At 37.4% G+C, this 13,274-nt stretch overlaps 1 protein-coding gene across 4 annotated transcripts in view; it reads left to right on the top strand.

Annotated features, from left to right (window-relative positions):
* CCSER1 (coiled-coil serine rich protein 1) overlaps window positions 1-13,274 on the top strand; it is a 1,053,860-nt gene that overhangs the window by 368,801 nt on the left and 671,785 nt on the right. The gene's annotated exons all lie outside the window — the stretch shown is intronic.

A 13,274-nucleotide genomic window follows, 5' to 3' on the forward strand; every position in this document is an offset into this window, starting at 1 on the left:
AACAGGCATTAGCTGGTGTCTATATATCATTATAAAGCTAATGAGAGACGAATTAAATGAACTTCACTTTAAAGATACTGAGGCTTTATTTATATGATATAATAAAAGGTCAGTCATTTAGTCCCGGTAAAACTCAGTCCGGTAAAATTTAATCTGAATGTTTGACTGATCTTTTCCTGTTAAATACAGTTGCCCTCCCACAGCCTGTGCTCATTTAGATTGTGAGCTGGTCAAGAAAATGCGTAATGGATTCTTTCACCTTTATGCTCAGGAGTCAGCTATTCTTTAGATTCAAATATGTTACGCTTTTATTTTTATAATTAGCCCAGTTGTTTTCTTTGGGGGATTTTTATAAAAACTATACAGTAGAACTCAAGACGACAGTGTGAGTTTTCTCGCTTCAAATTCAGTGAATTTTTATTATGTCCCATTACTGTTCACCTGATTTCTCTTTATTGATTGATAGGAGGTACTAATAAATAGTGTGAAAGCAGAAATGAATAGTATTATGGTTAACCTTACAGTAATGACCACTGATAATTGCTTTTCTAATGCTGATAATAATAATACTAGCAGCTACCACTAGAGGCCAGAATGGAATCAGAAAGAGAGAAGAATATTGAAGAGAAATAAATTAGATTATTGAGGACACTCAGTCATGTTTTCTTATCAGCCATTAAAGCAAAAACAGGAAGAGATCTCTACATCCCACCCCAGTTACTATTCCTGGGTGGTCTTTTTGCATAGAATATATGCAGTGGTGTACAGGAGTGCTGTGCTTATACTCGATCGCTGTTAGAATTTCAGGAATTTTAAGAACTGGCAATTAAACACAGGAATAAAAAATTAAATTGCATACCTTATAACAAAACAAATTATATTTTTAACAGCATAATCAGAACTTAAAACTCATTTTCTAGTTATTGTACTATATTTTACTATTAACTATGCTTATGAGCTTATTTATATCTATTGGATCTATATGTGGAAATCCTATGTAGTAGCTAGTGCATATTTCCCAATTGTAGATTTATTTAGGTAATTTTGATAGCTGGAAATCAGCCATGTGGGAGTATTATGCCACAGAAATTGGCAAACACTGTAAATTAGGGCTTTTAATTTTTGGTGAGCGTTTTGTTAAATATTTACCAACACACCACTGATTGATTATATTGTTTCTACATTGACAACATAAGCATTTCCTGCACTTGTGGTGTCTCCCTGACCTTGGGCTTTAGCATGCATCTGAACTTCTTTGAATAAGACACACTTAATAACAGCTGTTATATTAAAAGACATTAATCTCTAAGTCAGTAACATTTAACTATTTAACTTCCTACTTCTCTCTTTGGTCACAGATTTTAATTAAAAAAAATTACTACAAGTAAAAGGAAGTAGAAGAACTCACAGGAAGAGTAGGAGGCTTTCATAGGGCACTTAATTTTATAATTTAAAGCTATTTAATGATATTCACTATAAATTCAATGTTCAGAACATATTGATACTGTTTTTATACTTCTTATCTGTTTTATACTTGTCTGTTTTTCTTCATGATAAAATATTTGAAGAAACTGAAGAGAATTGGCTTTTAAAGCTGATGTGCAATGAGCAATAATTACACCTCTTTATTAAGCCTGTTCAGAGAGCAGGGGGTCTTAAATTATTTAAGGTCAACAAGAAAAGCAATATTATGGTTAGTCTAGACAAGTGATAAGATATTCATAATAGACACCTTTAAAGAAAATGGGTTATTGAAATTATTTTTTTAACTGGGAATTTTTAAATAATGATTCACATTTCATCACTGTATTTGAGTTTAATACCAACTATTCATTTTAGATTAACAATACATTTTCAATATAGAACAATTAGTGTTTATTCCTATTCTATGAACTTATTTTTTATGATTTATAGTTGTCTGACTTTTGTATACAAATTATTTTTTAACTGCAGAAGAACCCAATTATTTGATTTTTAAGATAAAAAAGTAATTGAGCTTAATATATTATGCTAGAAAATGCTCTTATTTGAAATTTTTCCTAATGGTGCTCAGTTGACATCTGAGATTTTCATTTTAAGGTTAATCAGTGTGAATAATCTAAATGGAATCTCACAGTCCCAATTTTCCCCCCCTCCTTTGAAGATTAGTTGCTATTATTAAAATGCACATATGCATTCCCAACAACCTCAAACATCAACTCCTTTATTTAAAAAACAAACAAGCAAACAAAAAAAAACTGACTTTGGACCCTTAGAAATTCTACTGTCACTTTATTCTTTAGTATAAATGAAGTGAAGGAGCGATGTCTTTTCTCTTTTGTTAATTTTTTAAAACATGATTCCATTAGGTATAAAAGAAGAAGATGTTTAATATCTACAGGGATAATTTCTGTAATCTTGTTTCCTTTTAGCTTGCTCATTTCTTTTATAACCTAGTCTGAGAAGTAACATACCATCACCTTTGTGAAATTCATTTCTTGGTGACAACCCCCGCCTAGATTCAGCGTGGGTGGCACTGCCAGGAGGTGGGGAACACAGCCCTTCCTGGGGGCTGGCCGGCACCTTCCCCCCCGGCCCCAGCAATGCGTCTTTCACAGGGCAAAGCGCGCTTCCTCCCTCCCGAGCCACCCGAAGCATCACTCCCCCACAGCATCAGCTGGAAATGCAGAATATTGTCCTGTAAAGCGTGTGCTGTTGTACATGAGGCTTGACTCAAGTACAGGGAGGAATTCATGCCTAGGTTAGCAGGTTCTCGATTAGGAGTTAAAGCCTGAGAATAATTCTCTGTGGCTTTTCGCTCCTCCCTCTGTACACTGGCTCTACCCTCCGAGCCATCTTTTCGTGTAAAGTTAGGACATATTTACCGCTGAATGGTTTTCTCACCCTTCTTTGTGCTTGTTTGTAGATACTGGTATTCAAAGGCCTCTTTTAATCTTGTGCTTTCTCTTTCCCTTTGAGTCTTAACTGCATAGTGTTTCTGTAAATACCATTCGCTTAAATTCTTTGGGGACCTCTTGTGAACCTTATTAGAAATTCACTCTATTAGGCAAAAGCCACACCCACAGATCTCTTCAAGATAAGCCCTTCTTCAACCTGAAATAGCAGAGCTACAACCCTTCAAGGTTTTACAATTTTCATTGTCCGTTGAGAGGATTTGTGGGACATACCCTAAAACCTGCAACTAATGGCTCCTTTTGACTGACAACTCAGTACTCTGAAGCACTTTTCTCATCTTTCGAAATAGCCCTACATATACTAAATTACTTTCTAAGGTCGCAAAAAGTGTTTGTATCTGGATTGGCATATGTTGAATAGATTTAGTTTTTTAAAAAAATTTTATTTATTTATTTTTAATCCTCAGCAGAGGATATCTTTTCCATTGCTTTTCAGAGAGTGTGGAAGGGGGAGAGAGAGAGGAGAGAGATGGACATCAGTGTGAGAGAGACATGTCCATGGGTTGCCTGCAGCGAAGGGATGTGCCCTTGACCGGAATCAAACTCGAGACCCTTGAGTCCTCAGGCGACGCTCTAACCACTGAGCAAAAACGGCTAGGGCAGGTTTACATTTTTACTAAAGCTCATCAGATTACACACTTAATATAACAGCACAGGAATGTCATCACGTAACTGTGTCATTTTGTGCAATTTTTATTCTTCCCTTCAGAGACCTGTAAATGAACTCTGACCATTCATCATGAAGACTAAGTTAAGGCCCTATTGTGAATTCTTACAGATTGCTGTTAGAGCTTAATTTCCCCCCCATTATTAGAATAAGTTAAAAAAAAAACACAATGTACCATTTTCTTCATACACAGCAGTGGATCCCATTATATGTACCGTGAAGAAACTTGTGGTCTTAGATTTACTGAGAATGGGCGGGTTTCTGAATAAGAATCTTCTGCCTGTAGCCTGGCCGGCGTGGCCCAGTGGTTAGAGCATTGGCCCGGCACACTGAAGTGCCGTGGGTCCGACTGCTGGTCAGAAGCACATACCTGGGCTGCAGGTTCCATCCCTGGCCCAGTCCTGCCCGGGTGCCTGCGGTGGGGCACATGCGGGAGGCAACCCATCATGTGTCTCTCTCACATCTGTGTCTCTCTCTCACTCTCTCTCTTCCTCCTTCCCTCCCTTTCTTCCATTGTCTCTCTAGAAAAAAAAATCAATAGAAAAAATATCCTCAGGCGAGGATGAACATAAGGCCTGGCTCTTTATGAGGGGCTAAAGCTGGCCTGGAGAATAGATCGGAAGGGGAGGGTAGTGTAATTCCATGGCTTGTTTGCTGTGTAAGCAGCCTTAGCTTTCAACAGTCCTCAGGGAGAGGTGAGAAAAGTTACAGAAAAGTTCTTCCCTGACCCCAGCCCCGTTTCACTCCCGGAGTCCCCCTGGAGGAAGTGTGTTAGAGGTAAACCTACAGGTGTTTGGAATCATGGTGATTTAGATGCGACTCACTTCTGCCACTTACTAGCTGCTATAGGTTAAGGTTTTTGAGTCTCTATTTCATCATAGGCAATATCACTATCTCATAAGGTCATTTGGACAATTAAACAGTAAAATGTGTATAACAGGTTATCACAGTAGGGGTGTGGGGTAAGTACCCATAAACATGAGCTACTGCCATGATCTTGTTTGAGTGATTATTGCTGTATTTAGCTAGATGGATAATATTTGAGATTTCTTAAACGCTTAGAAATACACCAGTTAATGTTCTTTAATAGGACAAAGTCTTATATTTATTGAATAATTCTGTATTAATAATTGTTAGTAAAGGTTATACTAGCTGAACTAAAAGTAGATGTATGGTTGCCATTTATGCTTTTCTGGGCTTTCAGCTGTGGCACCACATTCGACCTGACATTCTTTGGCAAAAGACCTACTACGTGTCAATTAAATTTTCTGTTTACAGTGTAAGAAAGATTTTCTGAGTGAGAAATCATGGTGACCATGGTGGTGGCAGTTGAGAGAAAGAAAAGGGAAAAGATGTGTGACACAGTTTGGAAGTAATGTCAACAGTACTTGTTGGTGAATTGGAAATTGGGTGACAGAAAGAGGGGGGAAAAAAAGGATACCTGAGAGTTGCAGTTTAAGCAACAGGTAGATGTTATGGCCCTTTTCTGAGACTGGGGAGACTAGGAAAGGAGCAGCCTGTGTGAGGTAGGAAGGAAACAAGAGTTCTCTTTTAGCCAGGTAAGGTTGAGATGTTTATTTGGTAGGAAAGTATCTGTGTCAAGTAGAAATTTGAATTAATGTGTCTGCAAACCCAGAAAGATCAGAGTTTTGTATTCATGATTAAATAGATTCTGATTGAAGCTGTGAAAGAGAGAACTTACATCTAAAACCAGGGTGGGATACTCCAATGTTCAATGATCAGATACTTGGGACAAAAGAGTATCCGATAAGATGGGAAGATCACAAAGGGTGTAGTGTCAAGTAGCTAAGAGAAAATTTTGCTTCAAGAAAGCCAAGTTAAGGCATGGTGCTGAGATGTAAGTATGCTAAGAAAGGATAAGCAATCATACATTGATCAATTCCAAAAGCATATTACCTAGGCTTCATGAATTTCCATATGTAAGATAACCTAGTCAAAGTGTTAATTTATAAACCAAAGCCTAGAACAGAAAAAGTAAGCATTTCCAGATGGTTCTCAGTTGTCATATTATTAATTCATTTCTTTACAAGGCATCAGCCTATGCATTTTAAAGATATGAAAATGAATAATACATGTCTCAAAAGAATTTTTAAGGCATCTTTTCAAGTAAAACATATTTTAGTTTTGGAAAGACTGTAGATTTTATTAGGTTAATTGACAATGATAACCAAAAGTTTATTTTACATTAGAGTACCCTCCACATTGAGGTATTATTATTCTTTGAAAAATATGATTTATATTCCTTAAGGTCATTACTTACACTGTAAAGACAGTCTAGCATAGTGATCATGATACAGTAGTCTGTATTAGAACAGACTGCTCAAATTTGAATTTCAGCTCTCACTAGGTACGTGTGACTTTTGGCAATGTGTTTAATCTCTCCACGAAAATATGGCCTCTTCAAGAAGTGGAATTACTAGGTAGAGTGCATGTTCAAAACTACTAGATATTATCAAGGTTTTTCCAAAGTGTATACTAAATTACTCTCTCAGCAGGGTATAGTACATTCATTTAATAGAATGCCTCATGTTCATATATCACCATTTTCCACAAAGAGTATTTTGTTTTCCTCTCTATCTCTCTGACTGTGAACGCTGCAGAAATATTTTGGCCACTTCCTTGCTGTCAATGCATCTTCTGATGTTTATTTGATGTGGAAATAAAAATGAAGTGGAATCACTTATCAGTTAGGGAATTCTTTCCTGGTCAGTGTACTTACATTATCTGCTAGTCCTGTGTATTATTTCATTGCTTATTAAAAAAACACACACACACAAAGCTGCAACCCACAGTATTAACAGTAAATGCCACTCTCATCGTACCTGAATGCTGTGGTTATTTCTGTTATAATCACATTCAATCATTAATCAAATAGCCACTAAATGGTTTTGCTATGCATGTCTGACTTTCCATTTTTTTCATGAATCCAGCGTTGATGTGTCGGTTTAATACAACTCATACTGTTCCGTAATTCCGTGAGCTACATTTGGCACTGAGCTGCCGCACGGCGTGTATGCGGCAGATGGCACCCTGCCGGCTCCCGGGGGTGCTCCGAGTGTTCAGAGCTTCTGGCCTGGGAGGGACGCAGAGCAGAGAGCCACCGAGCAAATGGTGCTGTGGAAACCTGCAATCGTGTTCCTCCGAGACGCATTTTGACTGGAATGTGTTTTGTTTCTGTTTGAAAATCAGAATCAAAGCAATATGTAACTACAGTGAAAATGCCTATTTTAATCACCGGGTATATAAAAGATGGTGGTACAGATTTAGATAACATAACGCAGTTGCTTAAGAGCGATATAAGCCCTGAAGTATTCACATGTTTACAGACGAGGAAAAGTGTTTCAGCATCGAGTGACTCATTTAGATGGAAGGCAGTTATTCCTTAATGATTTCACTTTAACCTTGATGAAAATGAAAACTTGAAAAAACTACTGACTTTATTTTAGCATAAATTTACTAATAGATATATAGATGTTTACAATTTCAAATATAGTTTTAAGTAGATTATTTTTTGTTTTTTTTTTTTTAAAGTGAAAGTGGACTCTACAGAGAGGACTCGTTATTAATAAAAAACAAAATGACTGAAATTATATTTATAACAAACATATGAAAACAAATAGACCTATGCTTGATCTTGAACAATGCTGGGGTTAGGGGCACTGACCCCATGCAGTCTAAAATCTAGAAATAACTTTTGACTCCCCCCAAACATAACTACAGTCATCCCTCATGGATTGACCCCCATGGATACCCAAATCTGGGTGTGCTCAAGTTCCTTATATAATGGCATAGAAAAGCACACTGTTTGCCCTCTGCATTCTCAAGGCTCCCAACCGTGGATGGAAAACACTGCTTTTGATCTGCAGTTGGTTGAATCCATGGATGAGAAACCTGGAAATATGGAGGGCTGACTGTATATTTACTAAGAAAAATCTGCATATTAGTCTATATATAACAACTCAACCAAGTTTTAATAAGAAAGCAGCTTTATGGCAGAAAAGAGCATAGCTGGATTCCCATAAAACTTTATGTAAAAAACAGACAGCAGGCCGGATGTCGTTTTTGTCCGGGGCCTGTCATCATGCTACTTTAGAGTGATTAAAGTATCATGAGAGGGCACTGTGCGGTTAAGAGCATTAGTTTTGAGAGCTAGAATAGACAGTCTAAATCCCGTCTCTTTACTTATTAGCTGAATGACCCAAGGCAAGGTAAGCTCAGAAGATAATAATATTAACATATCGCTTAGGTTTGTTGAGAACATTGAATGTATTAATACGCTTAAAATGCATGAAACAGCCCGGCTGGATGGCTCAGTTTGCTGAGCAGGTCTGGGCACCGAAGGGTTGCTGGTTAGATTCTCGGTCAGGGCACGTCCCTGAGTTTCAGGCACGTATGGGGGGCAACTGATGGATGCCTCTCTCACGTGGATGTTTCTCTCTCTTTCATTCTCCCTTCCCCTCTCTAAGCATGTCCTTGGGTGACGAGTAAAAAAAATCAGTAAGTAATACAATGCATGAAACAGTGTTGGACACATAACAACACGCAATATGCATTAGTTATTATTATCACAAAGTCTGAGGACCACTAGTGAAATAAATATTCATGGGTTTGCTGTTAGACGAAAACCTTAATTCAAAACTTGAATTCAAATCTTAGATCTATAACAATTTAGGAATATTTTTTTATTCATGTTTATTCCATTTATTTGATGAATATTAGGTTTCTTCACAGATAATAAGTAAATAAAATTCTTATAAATTTTATCATGGAGATTATATTGAAATTGTGTTTGGCAAAGAAAAGTCTTTATATAAATGTTAGCTCTCTTCTCTCCCTTAATACTTACTGAATTAAAAGTCTGCTTTAATGCCTGCTGGGCGTGGCTCAGTGGTTGAGCGTCAACCTAGGATCCAGGAGACCGCGGTTCGATTCCTGGTCAGGGCACATGCCCGGGTTGCCGGCTTGATCCCCAGTCGTGGGCGTGCAGGAGGCAGCCGATCAATGACTCTCATCATTGATGTTTCTATCTCTCTCTCTCCCCCCACCTTCCTCTCTCTGAAATCAATAAAGATATATATTTAAAAAAATAAAAGTATTTTCTTGCAGGGAATTCTATGTTACTGGAGCGATTTTCTTAGCTTCTGTTTGCAGTCAACATACAAACAATTTTAGTGTGTCTACATCTTTCCCCAAACAATTTAGCTTCCCTAAAGGTGGCACTTTGTTTAGAACATTATTTTAATAATGTAATCTAAGATGAAATTTAATTACTATTCACTGTTACTTTAATTATATTATGATACTTATTTCTTATTTAGGGCTTTGCAAATAGCTCACAGTCAGCATATTGCTTTGTTTCATTTAACTCTTGAATATCTACCATGGTGTAGACATATGGTTATAGATAAGGTGTGGCCTAATTCAGGATCTACTGAAAGTTCTCTGTTCAAATGTGCCTCTATTGCATTTGAAACCTAAGGCTGTTTGAAACCTATGGTTGATTTTCTAATATCATAAGGCTTCTTCATTTTCTACACATTATTGAAAAAAATTATTTAATGACTTTAGAAATTTCTTTGGCTGGGAAATGTCAAATTTAACTGCCACTGGAGAGATAATTACAAACTGTACATATCTTGAATTCTTTCTTCTGGACATTTCTCTGTATTCAGTTGACACATAAAACTATTCATGGCAGATTGCTTAGTACCTATCAAATTATATTTTCTTTCCATCAAGAAACCTTTGGAAAAGAAAACAATTTTTGGTAATAAATAGTGGGCAGAAAGCACTTAATATTACTGTGGGTACATACAACCGTTTGGCCATGGGCCAAGAAACTGCTGGCATTGACAGAGGGAGCAGAAACCCTACAGATAACATGTACATCTCTGTGTGTACAGCAAATGTAGGAACTTATTGTTGAAAGATAGTCACACAATGTAGAAATTCAAATGCATACTTGAGAATATTGCAATATTGGAGAATAGAAGAGATACCAGGGCACCAGGTATATATGTGCATGTATGTATATATGCGCCCATGCATGTGTGTGCATATGGCACAAGCACCAAAGTGAGTTGGGGTTGTTGAGTGTATTCATTTACATGTATTGGGGTTGGGACCCCGGCTGGGTTGCTCATTTGGTTAGAGCATCATCCTGATATGTGAAGGTTTTAGGTTCAATCCCTGGTCAGGGCACGTGGAAGAATCAACCGATAAATGCATCAATAAGTGGAACAACAAATTGATGTTTCTCTCTCTCTCTCTCCCTCTCTTTATCTTTCTCTCAAATCAATATATATATATTTAAATAGGAACCAAAAGCAAACACCCTAAATGTATAGTAGTTATCTGTTTGCTTCCGTCTTGTCAGATTAGGTTTGGTCCTATTAAAGATCCACACAACCTTTCCCAAACTAGAGAGATGCTCCTAGAAGGCAGCACACCAGGGAGTATCACTGCCACTGCCTTACCTGCTTTTCTCCACTAAATTCACTTCCCTTACTATTAGGCTCTTTGGCTCTGACTTCCATCCATGTTTCCTGTACACTGATGTTTCTCCCCTTTGGTAGTAAAGCAAGGAATAGATTACCTTTTAATGACCCAAGTCTTCCTGTCTTTTTTATTAGCCCTAGGACATTTTGTTTACTACCTTAAGGGAATTCTTGGTTTGTTTGGCCGCACGGAGTAAGAGCGATCTGGACTCTATCTAGAATCTCAAAGTATCTTCTCACGCAGGACTTACAATTTCCAAATACTCTCCACCTCCTCCCCCACCTCACCACACACACGCCTTTTAATTTAAGTCACAGCCCAATATAAATGCTCCTTTTTCCTGATATTTTTCCGTCTGTGCTTCAGACACCCATGGTCTCTCAGCTCCTCGTGCTTCCCCCTAAAGTTGAATCCCTGTTCGTGGGGTAATAAGCAAGCACTTAGCTTTAATTACAAGAACTTATCTTATTATGATGAGAGTTATTTTCCTTCACACCACCATTCCTGTAGCTGTTCATGGTAGTTTAACAGCTATTTTCCTGATTATAAACTTCTTTGAGGATTTTACTAACTGTGTACAAAGCCAGTCAAGTTGACAACCTGCCACGAGCGCCATGGAACTTTCTTCTGTGTAATTACTGAGTGAGAGAGATACAGAACTGGTGATTCTACGCCTGCTTGTGTTTAACGAATAGTAACTCTATGGATTCTCTACCTTTGGCCTTTCCCCTCAGCTAGATGCATGGGGCCATGCTGATCATTTTTAACAGGGCCTTGTAGACATCAAGGCTATTGATCAGTTTAGCCATAGGTACTATTTCAGACTATTTAGAAATGCTCTTCATACTCTGCCTAAAAATTAAAAAACATAAAACATTGGAATACAAACTAACATAGCTTTTTGCCCCACAAAAGTATGCTGTGTAATTGTGTGTAATATGAATGAAATGGAGTGAATATTTAGTAATAGTAAATCATTGTGAAAATCGGAGTCCATTTTGACAATTTTCAAAATAATATTGATATTCCAAATTGCATATAAAATATTTATTTAAAAGTAACATTGATTGTGTGTGGTGGGAAGAGATTAACCAAAGAACTATATGCATATATGCATGACCCATGGACACAGACACTAGTGTGGGGAAGGCCTGGGGCAGAGGGCAGGGGAGGGACAGGGTAGAAGGGGTCAATGGGGGGAAAAAGAGGACATCTGTAATACTTTCAACAATAAAGATACAATTTAAATAAATAAAAGTAACATTGATTGATTGTACTATGGGGCATAGGAAAATAACAAGGAAAATCCACATATAGTTTATTTTACACTTGGTTAGGACAAATTCAAAGGGGCTTACATCATTGTCCAAAGACTTTAGGAAGCCAAGTAGAGGAAGTTCAAGATAGTAAGAAATCTGCGTGAAAAAATAAATTTACCAATCAGTAAGTAATCACCAATGTCATTTGGCTTGTGATCCATGTAATTTTGGTAAAAAAATGGATACCTGCATTTAGAATCTAAATTGAGAGAGGTGCAATAAAACACTTTTTAAATAAGATAGTTTATATATTTTAATTGTGCCTACATTTCTTAAGAAATTTTTTTTTATTTTATTGACTGACTGTTTGGACTTTGTGTTTATATTTTAGGTTCAATTTTAGGTTTATATGTGGCATTTTATTTTATAAGCCCCTTCCTATATCTTATACAATTCAACGTATATAGAGACTCATAGTCTCCTATTAGTTTTTCCACAAATATGCATTAAATAACAGTCTCTGAGGCTACAAAAAGAAAGAATGAAAAGAGGAAGGAAGGAGGAATAGAAGGAAAGAGGAAAGACAGGACTTGCCTTCAGGAAAGATAATATACAAGTTACTCATATTCAGAAAGTAAAGTCAAGCTTAAAGCATGAAGTCTCTATGATGTAAAGCATTGTACAATAAATAGATCCCCCCAGTTTTATTTATTGAAGTCCTAACCCCCAATGTGACTGTATTTAGAGATAAGGCCTTTACAGGAATAATTAAGGTTATAAGGAAGGGGCCCTAACCTAATGCAACTGGTATCCTTATAATAAAAGAGTCACTAGGGATGCACCCACACAGAGGCAGTTTGGACACAGACAGACACAGAGAGAAGACCATGTGAAGACACAGAAAGAAGATGGTCATATGCAAGCCCAGGAGAGAGACCTCAACTTCCCAACACCTTAATGTTGGACTGCTGGTCTTCAGAACTGTAAGAAAATACATTTCCATTATTTAAACCACCCAGTCCTTGGTATTTTGTTATGGTGGCTCTAGAAAACTGATATACTGGCCAACGTCCCAAATAGAAGGAGCCAAGCCAAAAGCAGATTATATACACAGGGAACCTGATGGCTTTGTCTGTTGTACTAGTACATAGCGGACCATCAAGAAAGCACGATAGTCTTACAATGTTGATAAAAAGCTGAAACTAGCTGCTTGTTCCTACACGTTCATCTGTATATGTGTCAAGAAGGCTTGACAGCTTTGTACTGGTGGCAAAAAAGGGGCAGTGATCTCTGAATGGTTCTACTGTTAAATGACCAAGAGGTTAAGTTAATGTTATGCTAATACTTTGTACAGAAGCATATTGTGAAAGTGGCAACCCTGTCTGGGAATTAATCTGGTTGCACAGGTAGGATTTCCTGGAGTAGAGATTGCTGTGGGGAATGGAGGTGAGCTTAGAGTGATCCCGGTGTGAGGTAGTAAGAGCTAGGAGTGGGGCGGTGCCAGCAAGGTATCTGGGGAAAGAGAAGGGGCTGAAAGTTGTATCAAAATTGAAGTGAAGATATTAATGACTGATTTTGTGGAGGGATTGAGGAGACAGCATATCAAAGATAGTTCTCATATTATAAACTTGGGAAGAATGGCACTGCCCACCATTAAGGGGGGGAGTCAAAATTCTAGTGCTGGAGACAAAATCATGAGCTTGATTTAATTTATGTTGGATTTGAGGTAGCGGTGGTTTGTCCAAGTGGCTAATGCATAAGAATTATGAATAACTCATCAATACAAAGGCTAGAATAAAAGGTCATGCCTGAAGTTACATGTTTATGAATTTATTTGCTTAAATATGCTTAAATACCAATGCAATTCATTATCCC

This window comes from Miniopterus schreibersii (assembly GCF_964146895.1).
Source record: "Miniopterus schreibersii genome assembly, chromosome: 1".
NCBI lineage: Eukaryota > Metazoa > Chordata > Mammalia > Chiroptera > Miniopteridae > Miniopterus > Miniopterus schreibersii.